This window comes from Chlamydotis macqueenii, chromosome 9 (assembly GCF_036417535.1).
Source record: "Chlamydotis macqueenii isolate bChlMac1 chromosome 9, bChlMac1.mat, whole genome shotgun sequence".
Taxonomy (NCBI): Eukaryota; Metazoa; Chordata; class Aves; order Otidiformes; family Otididae; genus Chlamydotis; species Chlamydotis macqueenii.
In genome coordinates, this window is record NC_141564.1 from 2,365,482 (window position 1) to 2,371,110 (window position 5,629).

A 5,629-nucleotide genomic window follows, 5' to 3' on the forward strand; every position below is an offset into this window, starting at 1 on the left:
CTTAGTCTATTTGGATGATCCATCTTTTCTTCCATTCTGTGAATGCACAACCCCCATTGTATGCTCCTGTACGTGGCCCATGTCCAAATTCTAGGCTGGAGAGAGAGCTTATCAGATGTGTTTTATTGGAACTGAATGAGCTGGAGCAGTGGGGTTAAAGGCCTGTAATGAACCCCTCAGCTGAGAGACGAAATGCCTGCTGTGTGGTCCCAGCTAGGGATGTATAACCTTGTCCTGTGTCCTGCTTGCCGGCTCGTCTACACCTCTGGTTCATCTCGTTCCCCTTCAGAGGTCTGCAAAGGTTCTCACAACAGAGAGTATGAGAGGATCAGCCCCTTCCCCGAGATCCCTTGGACCTGTCTGAGGTATTGGAGAAATACTTGGTCATGCTAGTTCCAACAAAAACTGACTGGGAATAATGAAGCTGTTGCTGCTCTGTAGTCAGAAAAGCCTGGTTAGAATCTCTGTAGACCATCTTATAGAATGTTTTAAATAAGGCATATGAATTCTAAATAAGTTAAGTTTGAAAATGTTTGAGAACTGCAAATGGTGTCCTTGTAGTGAAAGCACTGACGTAGATGTACTGATTTTTCTAAATGAGAACGCATAGTTGATCATTTTTCACGTTCCTTATGTCGCAAACTTCATTTAAGTGTCAGATAAGCTGTGTTGCAGGTCTTGGCAAGGAGTTTTTTTTGGTATGGTGCTGACTTTACTCATTGGAGAGATTTAGAATATGCTAGATGCAGGAAAGGGACAGATTTTCGGGTTAATCTGATTTACTACTATGTACTGCAGAAGGAAAGCGCTCTGAGGCTTTTTGTCTCTGTAGATTAAGTCCTCAGTTCTGAATGATGTGGCTAACAGTGAAATACCGTGATCAAACGCTACAGAAAATGATGAATTTCTATCTGCTTAAGATACGCGGGTTGCCTTACATCTAGCTGTTACAACTGAGTTACTACTTGAGTCTTGTCAATTTTGTTTACAGAGGCCCTGGTGTGCTATGGCTTTCTGTGGGACACCCAGAGGCTCGGGTATCTCAGCATTTAACCAGCTCCAAACCAAGATAAATGTATGTAGGAATGCAGGTTGACTGTAGGATTTCCCATCTGTATTTTTATAGGTGGGCTTTCCAATTTTCCGCTGAAATGCTTTCTATTACCCTGCTATTCAGCAAACTGGCTTGCAATAACAAATGTTATGGATGTGCATGCTTTTCTCCCCTTTACCTTGTTTATAGGGAAAGACACAGATTAAGGTTTAACTTGCTCCTAGCTTTGCTACGATAGCTGTCTTTTAAATAACAAAGACCCCATGACCCTCACTATTTATACTGATTTTTTTCTTTCTGAAGCCTGTTTTCCTCATGGTTTCAGCTGCTCTCAAAACCTATGTGCACGTGTTTAAGTTTTCGGGAACTGAAGTGCACTCCTGTGTTGCTGATCAAGAGTGGGCACTGCTTACTAATACTCCTTGATGATGTTGCTGCTAAGCCATGGCTGTTTTTCTGTTCTGCTACCGCCCTTTTGTCTTTTCTCTGTTCTCATTCATTTCTCCTTCTTTCTCTCTTAGTTTATGGCTCCTTCTCCAGGTTTCCTCTGCAGCAGCACGGCTGTGTTGGAGTTCAGCTCCTTGAGACAGGTAATAGCAGCTCTGGAAGCACAACTGAACTGCTTGCCTGAGCCTCCTGATCTGTAAGAGTTTGAGCTGGTCTTGCGGTGGCTGAATTAGGGATGACTGAGGCAGCAGACGCGGAAGGTGAGTAGCTTTTAGGAAGCAACCCATTCCCTCATCCTCAGTTAGAAGACTCTGTTCCATTAAGCACCCATAGCAATGCGGTCGTAACTTGCTCTTCTGTTTGCTATAGCCCTTGCAGGTTGCAAAAGAATATTGTAAAAGCCACTCCCTCTTACAATCCTGATTGTGCGGTGTCCCAGCTAAGCGGGGGATGCCAGAGTTTTAATCTTGGTGATCGGTAGGGAATATCTGGGGAATATCAGTAGGACTGTCAATAGCACTTGGTTTTGGAGAATGTCAGGGCGATTTCCCTAAGGGCAGAGAAATGTTGTTGCAGATGTCTAAATGGTGTCTGTGGGATATGCAGTTAAAAACTTATCTGAAAGAGGCTGTAAATGACGTTCTTTACAGCGCTTTTACGGAGGAGAAATGCTGGGAATATAAGCATGCTTACAGGCAATGAGGGAGGTTTTAGTCCTCCTACTCTGAAACAGCAGTTTTCTTCTTTTACAGTCTGCATGCACCAGCTTCAGAGCATGGTCTGAATACGCCTAGATTTTACAACCAGGATGGAGAAATGTGAAAGAAACTCAGGGAAGGTGGAGAGGGCAAAGAACTGAATGGCAGTATGCTTAAATTGTACAAGCCTTGATTACCGGGCTGTAAGGAAGGAGGCTGTGGATCCAGTAGCCGTTAATCCAACTGGACACAAGAGGGCTACAATGACACATTTTTCTCTTGGTAGAAGGAGAATTCTGGATGGAGCTTTAATATCTGTCCACCTGTTGGCCTCCTCTTAGTTTTATACAGCTGGGAAATGAAATAAAATGCTACTTGACAGCCTGTAAGTACTTATGTACACCTATCACTTCAGTCCAGCTGCTATTTCTGACGCTTTTCTAGTACTTTAAACTACTCAAATGTTGGAACTACTTACTCAACATGCTATTGCTGCTGATAAGGTATCAAAATCTGCGGCACAGATACACAGTTTGATATGTTCTCTGGTGATAGGAATGTTTTGTTCTGCACTTAAATTGTGGAGAATCCAGATTGTGTGAGCAAATAAGGCAAAGGAAGCATATAAAAAGCAAGGGAAAATTGTCTGGAAAATTACAAAGCCCTGCATAGTCACCGAGAGCAAGTGTTAGATTGCTTCTCTATTGATCCAAAGTGCAATTAAAAGCTACCTCCTGCAGCTGAAATTAGACTGGGCTTTTATAGTTTTGTCTTTCCCCCTACAGACCTAGGATCAAGTGGAAAAAAAAAACCTGCACAGCAGGTCTGCTGTTAAATCACCGAGCGGAGCGTGCATCAGCCTGAGCTCCTCGGTTCGCACAGGGCTACCTACCTGAAGTCGTCTGTGGCTCTGTGTGCCTGGCAGCAGCTCAGCTCAGGTGCTGAAAAATGAAAACTGGAGAGCGTGCTGGCTTTAGAATCAGTGTACATGGCAAGCGTTTGGTTTAGGACTCCATCAGTCCATGGCATCTGACATCTTAGTTGAAATAAATAATGTCCAAACTCACACCTAGGAGGTAGAGGAGCTCTTACCAGCAGCTGTAGGCACACAAGGCTCACTGAAACCACTGGAACTCTCGGTGTGAACATTTTCTGCTTCTGAATGTGACAGGCTGCTAGAAGAGTGGGATATAAGCAAAGAGGATGCAATAACCAGTAGCAGTAAATGCTGCTTGCCTCACTTAAAAGCCTTTTCAAAGGGCCCTCAAGAAAGGAATTTCAGGAAAGGCTTCTGTCTCTGCCTTTTCCTGCAGGCAGAGACAGAAGCCAAAAGAGAAAGATCTCAAAGCCTTTTGCAGCCTGTTTGGAGCTAGAGAAAGAAATTTGCATTACTTTGCAAGCTTTTGTGTTCGGATTAAGTAACTGGGCCTAAGGGAAGGACCTGAAGGAGTCCATGGTATGGCATTTTTCTGGCATGAGATCACCCCAGCGCTTCCCCTGGCACAACCATGTGCCACGGCAGGCTCCCCCACCCGCTCCCAGCGCTCTTTGACACTGATAGCCATCAGTAATTCCTGCCTGGGACGTCTGAGCTATCTGCTCCATCACCACATTATGCAGCACATTGTGCTGGTGGCAGAGAGGCGGGGAGGGGGGAATTCCAACTCCTTTCCGCTTCTAGTTAACCAGTCATTGACCACAGCCTGGCTTCCTGTGCTGGAAAGCATCTAATTTGGGCGTGATCCTGTATCTGCAGCCTTGTTTCTGTAGGACAGCAAAATTCTCCCTGCTAACCTGCAAGACTGGCCCTCATGGGTTGATGTTGGCCACTGCTGCTGCCTCTTTTTTTTTTTTTTTCTTTTTCCTGATGTACGTGTAAAACCACAAAAGCAGCAGGCTAGTCCTCCTGAGTTCATGGGCTTAATTAAGAAAGGACTTTGCATAGAAAAGTGAGATGGTTGGGAAAAGATTGTTAAGCAAAAAAAATGTAATTGTCCATCATCAGAATAAATGACACAGCTAGGTAAGATGTAGGCTGCTGCAGTACTTGGTGTGGCCTGTTTCCTCATCCCAGCCATCTCGGAGAATCTAGTAGAAGGTTTTGGTCGTCTTCTCAGGTGCTGATAGCAGTGAGCAGGTATTTGACGGCCTCACTGAAGGCAGAGATGGTGCCCCAGCAAAACCAGCGAGGCCAGCGCTGTTCGGCAGCGTGGTGTGGTGTGTGTTGCATCACAGCTGTGTGGTAAAGAGCGAGCACGTTTGTGAGGTTTTAGACGGTGCTGTTTTATCGGCCTGGGATGCGTACTCGGGAAGTGAGCATCTCCAACTGGGAGTGGATTTCAGCCCCGTTGCGCTCTGAGCCATGTGTGCTTTTGACCGAGGGACCTTTCCCTCTTTGCTGAAGCCAGAGGCGGAAGAGGGGTTCCGCTGGTGTCAGCCGTTGACACCACCGTGAGCTCTTCCCGATTTCCCTTTCTCACTGATGACTCGGATGCATCTAGCGACGCAAGCGTACGGCGTGGACCTGGAGCAGATGGGAACCATATCCTGAATCCAGACACGCCGCGCTCGGGGCTAGCCGCATGCTGTGCGCTGATGGATGTCTGTCCTCTAGACTGCAAACATGAGACTTAAACGTCACAAGTTTTCTCATTTTATGCTCATGTGGTAGCTTGCATTTGGATCAGACTCCTGGTGAGAGCTGGAGGAGCCTTAGGCCTGGATTTAGAGCTTTTGCTTGGAGCGCTGAGTCTGTGGATGTTGCACATTCTTTTGGCACCGGCTGCTTATCAGCAAATCCCTGCCAGAGGTTACGGGGATTTGCTGGTCTGCTGGCAGAGCCGCTCAACATCTTGGCTGTCTCATCCAGCTCCTTCCGAAAGCGCAGGTTCGCAGAGCCCAGCCGTGTCGGGTATTTAAACCATCCGAGCTTCATCCAGATGGAGGCAGGCTGCAATCACTCTACCAGAGTGCCTGGGAGGGGAGTAGCTAGAGCTAGAGCAGAACGTAAAGTGGATCTTTTTTTTTTTTTTTTTAATTAAATTCCAGTTTCAGCGTGGGGAGACAGGAGCCCTTTGAGCGGCAGGTACAGGCTGACAGCTGGGCTCACCCCCCTTGTGTGGATGGGGTCCCTTGCAGCCCCCGCCTGCCCTCGGGCTCCCAGAAACCCTTCAGCCCCCCCGGGGGAGGTCACGCTGCCACTGTACCGTCTCTCTAAAAAAAAAAAAAAAAAAAAAAAACCCCAAAAAAAAAAAAACCAAACCCCAAACCCTTTTGCCCTTGTTCTGCTGCTCTCCCAGGGGCGGGAGGGAGGGGCAGGCCCTCAGCACAGGCCGCGGCCGGGTACAGGCCGCAGGGTCCCGGTGGGCACCCCGCTACCCTCACCCCAGCCCGGGGTTCGCCTGGCTGGGAGGAGGAGGAGGAGGAGGGA